Genomic DNA, 12,458 nt, shown 5'->3' on the forward strand with positions numbered 1-12,458 from the left:
TCATTTTTCCATGATAAACCTAAATCAGCGTCATTTAAGTCATTAAGTCCAAATACTACTTCTAGAGCAAAGGTCAACATTAGGTAAGGTAGCGGAGACTTTGGCCTTGCTCCTGAATTTAAAGGAAGCGCCTACTGTTTGATCACTAAAGAAGTATTGAGTAGCATCTGTTTCACGGTTGGATTTACCTAGAATCCAAAGGACAAAATGAACTGATACAGCTCTGCTGCTGCTGCTGCTCCCACCCGAAGAGGAAGATCCGAATGGAAGAGGGGATGGAAGATCCGAATGGAAGAGGGGATGGGAGTGGAGAAGAAAAGGAAGAGGAACAGATGGGAAATGCAGGAAGAGAAGGAGAAGGTTTTGGTGAAGAAAATAAGAGATCATTAAATAGCTGGCATTTTAAAAAAGTTCCAACTACTCACATATTGCCTGAGACATCCTTATTTCCCCCCATCTCTTCCTTGTAAAAATGTTTCTCTTGAGCAGGGACTTTTCTTCGTGGGATTTTGAGGATTACTTAATTACCTACTCAACTTGACTCTAAATGTAACGCAAAGCAGGGGTGGGGATGAAAAGAATGCTATAAGGCATAAGATGTCAGGAATACAGAAAACACCCAAGAGAATGCTTGGCTGTAAGTTATTTCAAGCAAGGATTACTATACGCACGCAAGTTAACCAGTGTCTCTAAAATACCGTCCCTGTACATACCACTTCCTACCAAGGTATCTTTTGGATCCTGCTTGAAATCTCTCTTTTTAAAGTAATTGGAAGCATTCTTAAGCTGCTCTCCATTTACTGCTTTCCTAAATATTCAACATGATATTCAGAAAAGGCAATAAAAAGATTGCATACTTGATAAAAAAATTATTTATAAATTAATAAAACATTAAGTATAATGGTTCATTTTTGGCCTTACACATAGTTTGATTCAAAGGCTTTTTTCAAAACCATTTTATTGGAAGCTAATACAGTTATAACATCATTCAATAGTTCAATCACATCAAGCAGTATAGTACAATTGCTACCACAATCAGTTTCAAAACACTATTTTCCTTCTTCTTGAACTGCTTGACATCAGGTCGCTTTTACACACACACACACACACACGTGCGCGCACACACACACACCCTGAGCCACACTGTACCCCCAGAAACCCTTATTCTACTTGATGTCCCGATAGGTTCATCAATCCCGGGTTTCATATACTGACAAACAGAAAAATATATAGCAAACATTCAAGAAGGTCACACCCAATGATGAAATACAGCTGAGCTAAGCCCAAATATGCTATGTCTTCTCTTTTATAATGGTTTGTTTCATTGGTGATTTCCCATGAGAGAAATAAATCCAAGAGAAAATGGGGGGGGGGGGGAGTAATACTCAATTCAGAGAAGAATAAATACGAAGGTCCAATTAACACATTAAAGTCTTTAGGAAACCAACATATTCCCTTGGACTTAAGGCTGAAAGACTCTAGTGTGAGAAGCAGTTGACTTCTATCCCAAGCTGAAGGAATTGGTGGTTGCTGGACTTTGGTTCAGACCTCTTGCTTTGAGGGTGCCCAATGAACAGTGGTCTGGGACCACCACATGTTTAATATGCTAATGTCTTCCTTGCTTTCTTATGATGCATATTAATAGGCTGGTAAGCATGGTTCTCCCTTTGTGAATGGGTGTTTTTCAAAATTTTGCCTCATCACTAATCCCCAATGTATGTGTAAATAGTGTCTAGTCACTTAATCTGTACAAGTTAACAATTCATGTATTGCAGTCTGAAAGGCTAGTCTATGTATGTAGGATTTCTTTTTCTCAACAGTGTTTTATATTAATCATTGGCTAAATTAATGGTACTATCAATAGAGTTACCTTATGTTCTTTTTGTTATGAAAATCTTTGTTGTACATTAGTCATTCAAAATATTTATATAATAGTTTACTGTATGGATACAGCATGATTGATTGGCTGCAGGGTAACATAAACAATGAACTAAGAATTGTTACCTTTTAAAAATCAGTAACTAGGAATTGAATCGATGGCAGTGAGTTTGTTTTTATGGTTTATACTCTAGAATACTCTAGAATATTCTTGAGTAAAGCAAATGAGCATAATCTTGCATTGCAAAGCAAATGAGAAGTGCTGAGTCTTTACCAGAATTGACTAATTTCACCCCTGCCTAAGTCAGTTCTCTCCTGGCCTTCAATGCATGACTTAGTTTCCCCACACCTCAATTCTCATAGTGCATACATCTACCTTCCCATGAATCCACTGATGACCTTCAGTTGCTCTAAGTTTACAGCTTCTCTTATGAAATCAGCTTTTTTTGTGAGTATTTTGCAGCATTAAACATTATTAGTCTCATAAAGTATGCAGCCAGAGAAAGTGGATCAAGATGTTCAGCTTCATTCTGACAGGGAAATTTAGTTAGGGCTCTGGAAAGCATTCTTCCAGATAACCTGATTTGCATCCATCGTCTCATAAGGATAATGGTGCAAGACAGGATTTTGTTCAATTCTTTTGTCCTGAAATGAAATCTCTCTTCCATCTTCTCAACTTACTGTTTCATTCTTGGTATGGAACACAGCCCTGTCTCTACAAGGAAGGAATCGTCTCACTACCATAATCAATTCCAACTCACCTCAACTTTATAGGACCAAGTAAATTGCCCATGTGGATTTCCAAGACTAACATTAAAATAAAATCATTTTATGGGGGCTTATTTTGTGTCGAGCACTTGTGTACATTTGTTTCTCTCATCATTCTCAAAACATTTGCTTTCCACTTGAGCCCTTGGTATCAGCTCATTTTCCCCCTCGTTTCCCCCTCCCGCCTCCCCCATGAACCCTTCATAATTTATAAGTCATTATTGTCATATCGTACACCATCTGACGTCTACCGTCACCCATTTCTCCATTGTCCATCCTACAGGGAGGAGGTTATATGTAGATCCTTGTACTCTGTTCCCCCTTTCTCCTTCACCTTCCCTCCATCCTCCCAGTATCAACACTCTCACCACTGGTCCTGAGGGGTTCAACTGTCCTGGAGTACCTGTTTTTCCAGTTCCTATCCTCCGGTCCAGCTGGATTTGTAAGGTAGCATTGAGATCACGATAGTGGGGGCGAGGAAGCATTCAAGAACTAGAGGAAAATTGTATGTTTCATCATTGCTACCCTGCATCCTGACTGGCTTGTCTCCTCCCCGCAGCCCTTCTGTAAGGGGACGTCCAATTTCCCACAGATGGGCTTTGGGTCCCCACTCCACACTCCCCCCTCATTCACAATGCTGTGATTTTTGGGGGGGGGCTGATGCCTGATCCCTTAGACATCTCACAGGGTGGTGTGCTTCTTCCATGTGAGCTTTGTTGTTTTTTCAGCTAGATGGCCGCCTGTTTATCTTCAAGCCTTTAGGACTCAAGACACTATATCTTTTGATAGCCGGGCACCATCAGCTTTCTTCACCACATTTGCTTATGCACCCCCTTTGTCCTCAGAAATCAAGTCGGGACAGGTTGCTCTGCTTCTTCCATGCGGGTTTTGTTGTTTCTCAGCTAGATGGCCACTTGTTTATCTTCAGGCCTTTAAGACCTCAGATGGTATATCTTTTGGTAGCTGGGCACCATCAGCTTTCTACACCACATTTGCTTGTGCACCGGTTGCCAAGACTAACTCTTTATAGGAGCTAGGGAAGGAAGGAGGGAAGGTAAATAGGCAACTTGAGAGTTCAGGTGGGTAATGGTGGTACTATAGAAGGGCCTTAACACAGAGGTGGTGGGAAAGAGATCGTCCTTTTAATCAGGGGTTACCCCAGCAAGACTTTTTCCCTACTTAACCAGAACCTAAAAGAAGATATATTTATATTTGACTCTTCAAGGCTTTTAAAATCCCTGGAGTTTACTTAAGGTGAGTGTATGCCAAGTGTATGCCAGGAAGAGTAGTCCTATAAAATTCAACTTACTCCTTACTTATTTTTCTTAATGCCATAAATCTTAATTGTTTCATCAAAAGTGAATGCTAACACACTTATAATGATGAGTCCTGGCTTTTTGTATGCTTTTAAAATAGATACTTAACATTTGTTTAAATTGTATTTCAATGACATCAGACCGCAGAAAAACATAACTCTGCTACAGTTACAAGCTAAACCAGATTTTAGTTATTGTCTTTTGGAGATTAACTATTTGTTGGCTGAATCACATATATTGGCTTGTTAAACCCCCATAACAGCCTCCAGAGTGGCTATTCTCAGCCCCCAGAGTGGATATGCTGAAGGGTCAGAGAAAAAAAGCAAAATTCACTTCCCGCAAGTCAACACTGACTCATGGCCGAACTGCCCCTGTGTGTTCCTGAGGCTGGAACTGTTTATGGAAGTAGAAAGTCTTTCTTCCAAGGAGCAGCCGGTGGTTTTGAACAGCCAACCGTTCAAATCACAGCCCGACACATAACCACTGCGCCTTCAGGGCTCCTCCTCAGGGTCAGAGAGAATCTGTACTTTGCATGCAATTGTTTTAGCAGGTTTTCCCACTCAAAATCTGATGATACACTTCAGTAGCTGCTACATTCCTTCCAAATTGGATGTATGTTCCATGTAAAAATGATGCAGAAAATGGAAATTACTTTCAGCATGCTCAGACCTTGATATCCTTTGCTGGGAACTGTATAGCGTATGTATGAGTTGAATATTTTGGGGTGGTGAAAAGTATTCATCTTTCCCACTAAATCTACATAAGGGAATGAAAGTAAGTAAGCAAATCAAGTAAAATTCAAATTCTCCCAGGATAATGCTAAGAATTCATTCGTGTTTGACTTCACGTTGATTGGAAAACAGAGATGAATTACCATTAGTTGGCTCTGTTTGTACCAGATATTTTTAGGAGCCATAGTGGCACAGAGGTTAAAGTGCTTGAGTGCCAACTGAAATGTCGGAGTTCAAAGCTACCAGCCACTCCGAGGGAGAAAGACGTGACCGTCAGCTCCTGTCACATTACCGTCTAGGAAAACGGATGGGCACTTTGGCTCTGTCCTGTACGGCCCCTGTGAGTCAAAATCAACTCAACCCAGCGGGTGGGCACCACTTTTCACCTAGACCACTTGTGTATAATACTTCCACCCTTCTATGTTTCTCTAGCTGAAGGACTTAGGTTTTGTCTGAAGTCCCTGTGATGTTTAACATGCATTTCGGCCTTCACCGGGTATCTGTTGAACATCAACTATGGGCCAGAGCTCTTCAAGTTTGACCCCTTTGTCTCCCTACTGGCTGTGAGCCTAAAAGCAGGGAGACCACAAAGCACAAGAAAGCACTGTAGGAACTGCGGTGAAAGCAATCATGGATACGGACAAGGTCAAAACGAGACTGTAAGCTTAAGGCAGTGGTTCTCAACCTTCCTAGTGCCGCAACCCTTTCATACAGTTCCTCATGTTGTGGTGACCCCAACCATGAAACTATTTTTGTTGCCACTTCATAAGTGTAATTTTGTTACTCTTATGAATCGTAATGTAACTATCTGATATGCAGGATGTATTTTCACTGTTACAAATTGAACATAATGAAAGCACCGTGATTAATCACAAAACAATATGTAATTATAAGTTGTGAAATATTTATTTCTAATTACAAATCAATGAAACTTTGTCTTGAAGCATGGTGTAGCATGGGTAACAGTCGTCATACCGAGTCCTTGTAGGTGGGCATATCTGCATGTAGATGGACCCGCCTGGAGACGGATGGAGGAGTGGTGTCTCAGTTCCTATTTTCCGATGGTCTTAGGTGACCCCTGTCAAAAGGTCATTGGACCCCCAAAGAGGTCATGACCCACAGGTTGAGAACCCCTGGCCAAGGGGCTAGATAGAGTGAGGGGGAAGGAATGAAAAGGAGGGATTTCATAAAGACGGTGAGCTGACATTTGCTTCAAAGAAGGAAAGGGCAAGAGGACAGAGACAGAAAAGAATTCCCAGAAGGGAAACATAAGAGGGATCATCAGCCAAGAGTTAAGTACAAATGGATTGGCCTGAATTTAAACTGGTTTGGAGTTGAGCCATAAGAAGCAGAATTTTCTTAGGAGCTCATAAGCTGAAGGCAGGATCCAATGGTCTTTCAAGACGGAGACACCAGTCACCTTCACAGCTGCTCCACCAGGCCTTACCTGCTCACCTGTCCAGCTCATGGTTTCTAAGAAGCAAACTGTAATACCTTCCCACAAGAAGGATAGGGATGATCTATGACATCAAAGGTCATTTCCAGGTTTGTTTCCAATTTAAATAAAATAAAGGTCACTAAAGTAAGACTACAGCCTTACTGGGATCAAAGCAAATATAGGCAGTCCCCAACTTACGATGTATTGAAATTACCATGAACTGAGCTTACAACCATATTTTTAGTAGCACTAATTTAGTAATCCGTCTTATGGAGAGTGGCACAGTGGTTTCTCGGTGGGCTGCTACCCATAGGGTTATTCACTGCCATCAACTCTATGCCAACTCACAGTGACCCTGTAGGACAGGGTAGCACTGCACCTGTGAGTTTCTGAGACTGTGACTCTTTACAGGAGTAGAAAGCCCCATCTTGCTCCCACCACAGCGTCAGTAGTTTGAATGAGTGATTTTCTAAAGGAGAAAGATGAGATTTTCTGCTCCTGAAAAATATACAGCTTTGGAAACCCAACAGGTTACTTCTACTTTGTCCACCAGGACTGTGGGTTTTGTTTGCTTGTTTTGGGTGGGGAGAGGGTATCATTAGTAAGATGTACTGCATATTACATGCAACTTGCTGATGTTAGCCTTCTCAGATCTTCACTCATAGATGGTCTAAGATTAAGTGTATAAAAATACTACTCATAAAAGGCAGTAACACTGAAAATTTTAAAAAGAGGTGTCAGAGATATGCCAGAACAACCTAGGATGGACTGGTTGCAGAGAATCCTGCCACAGTCCAGGAATACCTGGATTAGCTAAATAGTGTTTTTTTTGACAAAGACAAATTCCAAAAAGAAATTTTAAAAAGACTTATCCTGAATGTTTCCCCAAAGAATTTCCAAGAGTTCAAGTTATATATCTGCAGACTTTGAGAAGTACAAAAACTGAGAAGAGTAACTTGGAAATGGGAAGGGCACTAACCTTTATTGATCACTGATTATTTTTCAGAAACATAATATATATTATCATATTTAGTCTTTTGAACAACTCTCAATGGGTTGATAAATGTACCATTTTGACAGGGCTCAGCCAGGGCAAGTAATTTGCTCCAAGTCACACAACTAACACTTAGAAAAGCAAGATTTCAAACTGCCATCTCTTGAGCCTAGCCAGTAGTGATTTCTCCTTTATTGTGCTCCATATCAACAGAGAACAGACTAGGGGAAGGACTGTGAATTTGGGTTGCAGTCAGGACAATATGTTATTTAAAGAAAGAAACCACATCTCTAGATATCACTTCTCCAAATTGCATAACAGTGCCGTGCCCTCAATAACGGAGACTGTCAATGATGACAAAACTGGGTTGAGCCGCTAACCTTTGCAGTAACCCAACTTCAATGGAAATCATCAACCCTGCTTCTAAGAAACCATCAGGTTCCTTAAGAAGAAACGACAAAAGTACCTTAAGGTTTTACTCCCCTTCTCATTCTGGGCAACTGGACGTTGGGAAGGCAACATGCTCGTAGGCCTGTGCTGAGTGCCTGCCTGCTGACCAGAGGGGTCACCTTCTAGCACTGTCTCGGAGGCATGTTCTGCTGCTAGTCATGGGTTTCCAGGATGTGACAATGTTTCGATGCTAGGCATAAGATTTTCAGTGGCTAGTTCCTCAGGAGTGGGCAGCCTACTTCTTCGTGTTCTGTTCTTGGTCCAGAAGCTCTGAGAAAACCTGTTCACTCTGGGTGACCCTGCTGGTATTTGAAACACCAGTGACATCGCTTCCAGCATCACAGCAACACACACGCCCCCACAAATTGACAGACAGTGGCGACAGTGCATAGATAAATATCAGATATTCTCCAAAGCAAGCCATTGTGGCAAAACCCCCATTCTAGCTATTCCTCGATGCATGCTATTACTTAGAGACACAAGTATTGATCATTTATCCCTTTGTTGCTAAAGATTTGACCATCTGACTCGCAATCTAAGACAATGATATTTTTGAAAAATGATTATAGTCATCCCATTCTGATTAATAACTTTTTAAAACATCATCAGTTTTAAGATTTTATTTTCCTCCTAAAATATCCTATACAATTATAATTCAAGGAGTTATCAGCAAAACTTTCTTCCCCTTTTCCTAGAAGTTAATTTGGCAAAACCTATAATTGTTTCCTTTTGTGATTATTTACCACAATGACTAGTTAAGGTACGTTTGAACAAAGGAATACTATGCAATTAGTTTTTAAAATATGGAAAATCATTTAATGGCAGGAAGAAATGGTCAATAACGTTGTCAATTGAAAAATACTCTTTTTTAAATGGACCTTGCATGGTACAGTGGTTAAAGCACTTGGCTGCTAGCCAAAAGTTCGGTAGCCTGAGCCTATCAGTCACTCTGCAAGAGGAACACTGCAGTCTGCTTCCTAACAATCAACAACCTTGGAAACTCTACGAAGCAATTCTCCCCTGTCCTATACGATCACCATACATCAGAGTGGAATGGACCATAGTGGGTAGGATTTCTAAAAGGGGTTCAAAGTGATGATCTCATTTATTTGAAACACCAACTTCACACATCCGTGTGTGCATGCATACACATAGCTGGAAAATAGACACTGAAATGTACCTGGTGTCTACATTCACTGCTGATTTGGCCACACAAATGTCCCTGGTGTAACTAAAGACATGCTGAAAAATACAGACAAATAGAAAATACACAGAGAAGCCATTTATAAAGGAAGCCACTCTAGAGTCTAATTAGATATAATTTTAAGTCTGTTCATCTATGAATATATCCCCCATCAGAAGATCACTTAAATTCTGGCCTTTCATTTCAGCTGCCTTTTGTATGTCTTTAGTCTCAACATCAAAGGATTTGGTTTCCTATTAAGATCATAGACAGCAATAGCAGCCTGGGGAGCCAAAAAAGTGGGGGTGGGGGGGAGGAAAAGGAGTGCTCAGGAGCAACTGCAGGTTCCCTCCCCTGGATACACGGGGGTGGGTCGGGGGGGTGGGGGGAAGCCTGGCGAATGCCTCTCTTGGCCGCCAAGTGCATCCGAAGTGAGTAGCCCCAAATGGTCTTGTGAGGAGCTTGACCCTCCCCTGAGCCACGCGTTTCTGCTGTTTGCCCAGGCCGGCTGCGGACATGCCACGGTCTCCCTGCTTTCTGCCTCTGTACTGCAGCCCTCTGAGGGTTTGGAGTCAGGATTGGTCCCTGGTGTCCAAGACGCTGATAAGAAACTTACAGATAAGCTGAGGCTGAACTACAAATCTTGATAGAACAATGAACGCTTCTTGATGGCAAGCTTCAAAACTGCAAAAATGATGAACTGTGAAAGAAAATGGAAACTCTCAGAGACAACGAACAGCATGGCAGACTCGATCGAGCACTGCATGGCATTGCTGCAGACTGCTAAAAACCGGATGCCTCGGAGGAGCACGCAGATGGAATTCTAAGTATCATCACCCCTGTAGATGCACTATATCCACCTAGTCCCCGGAACCTGTGTTCAGCACGTCTTCCCACACTATCTTCCCTCCAAAACCCGCTCAGCTGTGAATGTCAGAGTTGAGTCCATGATCCCTACCAGTTGAACCCACATTGGCTATTTTGGGACACCATCAGATGCAGCACCAAGCAGTACAGCCAGTGGGCACTCACTACCCAGCAGAAGTCTCAATTCTCCCAGCCATGGTAACTTGGGTTTGCCTCTGTCTGACACACAGCAGCTCAGAAAATCGTCAAAAGTGCCCAGACACCACGGAGTCACGTACTTCTTCCTGGTCCATGGAACAAGAGATGTTCGCTTTTTTGATTCCCATGACAATAAAGATGATGAAGGGAGGCAGGATCAGTTAAAGAGGATGGGTACACGAGTGCTGTCGTGCATTTCTTGTCCAGGTTCGGTTTGGAATGAATCTTACCAAGGTAGCTTTCCCACATCTATTCATGGATGAAGACCTCTTTTAGAAATCTATGCAGAGATTTGTGCACACTCAGATCTGTTTGTCAGCACGAGTGACCAGAAGGATCCCAGGGACCCAATGGATCAGGTTTAAAGTGCTGCCTTTCAGCCTTTAGCTTCAGAAGGACCAGTTCCCTGGGTTTCCAAAGAGTGGAACTTCCGTGGCTGAAAAGGTTTCCCACCATCAACCCACTTCAGCTTTATATGTTGAATGTTATAACAAAAAAAATACAATTCAGTGCTCATACATGAACCCTCAAGGCCCCTATTTGGAGCCCTGGTGGTGCAGTGGTTATTATTGGGTTGCACAGTCTGAAGTTCGAAATCTCCAGCCACTCCTCAGAAGAATGTCAGGGCTTTCTACTCCCATAAAGACGTACAGTCTCAGAAACCCACAGGATTAGCTCTACCTGGTCCTACAGGGTTGCTATGAGTCCCCATCGACTGGATGGCAGTGGGTATATGGACCAAGTCAAAATTCCTTTGGATGACCATTGAGGTAGACAGCATAGGGCAAGGCTGTGGCTCACGTGTGGACTATGGCAAACCTGACATTCTCACATTCATCAGTGGTTATGGAAGGTCTGTCTTCATAGTGCCCTGGATGGAGCTTGGAGGAAAATGCAATATGAATTGTTCAAAGCCAGGCTATAATGCGAACGTTCTCCACACTAGACCTTTCTGTGGGAGCAAGAAGCACAGAAGAACCAATGATATTCTTCCTCCAAATAATAATAAGCTCTTTTTTTGTCCAATTGCAGGAGAATGGAATGGTGTCATGTACGCCAACTATGCAACGGGAAAATACAATCTCTCTAGATGCCAGGAAGTTGCCTCTAGTCAAGAAGAAAGTGAGGAAGTAGGGAGATCAGAATGAGTATGAATCCCGCTGCCTTTGGAAAGATAGCAACTTAAAAATCAGAGACATTGGTGCAGCAAGTGAAGCAAAGCATACACGTGAAGAAAGACAAAGAGCAGAAGTCCAGGAAAGGAAGGAGAAGGAAATTCAAGGGGAGACAAGGTTACTTCATGAGGATCGAGAGCGTGGGGTTTATGATGAGCCTTTCCTGAAATGTTCAGATGCTGTCCAGCACTAGCCCGGGAAGTGTACTGGTTACTCCTGATGTCCAGGGCAGTAGGCAACACAAAGCAACAATCAAGCTTTCTTTGGGAGAACCTGGTCACTTCCTCCTTACTGCAGTGGTTCCGATCTCAGGGACACTGGACTTTAATCTCAGGGTTTGAAAATGAGATGTCTGATCCTTCTCCAAACCTCACTCTTTGAAAAGCATTTATAATCCCATCTCAAACTGAGCACTCTTGTTGATATATGACATTTCCGAGTACATATACTCTTGGGATATGCATATATATATGTATATATATATACACACACATCTATGCATAAGAAACATGCTTGATGTAAAACTTTACATAAATACTCCATCTACTGTAAATAATGGTTTTTTTTTCCTAAATGCTAAAACTCTGTGCAAAATTGCAGACACATTATATGTATCTCCTTCCAACCTGGTTAAAATTTTTTTTAAAAAGTCCATTGTCATCAAGTCTTCTATGACTCATGAAGACCCTGCAGGTCAGAGTAAAACCTCTGCACAGGGTTTTCAATCCTGTAAATCATTACAGATACAAACTGTCACATCTTTTCTCCTCAGAGTGGAGGACGGGTTTGAACCATGGGACTTTTAGTTGGCAGTCAAGCACTTTAACCACGATCTTACCAGGGCTCCCCTAATACGGTTGAACTACTTTATTTTTAAGGATTTCTATAAAAGCTCACTGGCTATCTAGCTGGACACTAGAAATATTAACACCTTCTATATTTGATTGAAAAGTCCAATTGCCTTTGCTACAAAGAGAACTTTCTCTTCAGAACAACCATGATCGTCACAAATTCGGAGCAGACAAACCTGTGTGCTTTCTCTAAAAGGGTCTGGGACGACAGAGTTCCCATCTTCAGAAGTGCATAATTAGAAAGGATCAAAAACAACATTTGGGGAGACACATAAAAGAGAACATCAGTTTTAGGACATCAGAGGAAGAAATAATTAGGCATATGCCAAGAGTTGAAAAAGAAAATTAAACAAAACAAAACCTAGCAAAACCAATCCGGAAAACCTTGTAAAGAAAACTCACACCAGGACGTCCTGGGACAGCACTCTGGAGGTCAAGAAGAGCACACAGTGGGTAGTACAAGGCCTTTGGAATCAATTCAGAAAAACCAGTCACAGAAAACCGTATGGCGCACAGTTCTCTGACACACAGATACATTCAGAGTGTGATCCAAGGACCAGTAACATGAGTACAAACCAGTGAACTTGTTAGGAATGTATATTCAAAGGC

At 41.9% G+C, this 12,458-nt stretch overlaps 1 protein-coding gene and 1 pseudogene across 2 annotated transcripts in view; one reads left to right on the plus strand and one right to left on the minus strand.

The window, feature by feature from the left end:
* The window catches only part of TMEM200A (transmembrane protein 200A), a 97,514-nt gene that overhangs the window by 17,363 nt on the left and 67,693 nt on the right, over positions 1 to 12,458 (minus strand). The gene's annotated exons all lie outside the window — the stretch shown is intronic.
* On the plus strand, positions 9,499 to 11,191 carry LOC142452715 (oxysterol-binding protein-related protein 9-like; annotated as a pseudogene).

Source organism: Tenrec ecaudatus, chromosome 7 (assembly GCF_050624435.1).
Source record: "Tenrec ecaudatus isolate mTenEca1 chromosome 7, mTenEca1.hap1, whole genome shotgun sequence".
NCBI lineage: Eukaryota > Metazoa > Chordata > Mammalia > Afrosoricida > Tenrecidae > Tenrec > Tenrec ecaudatus.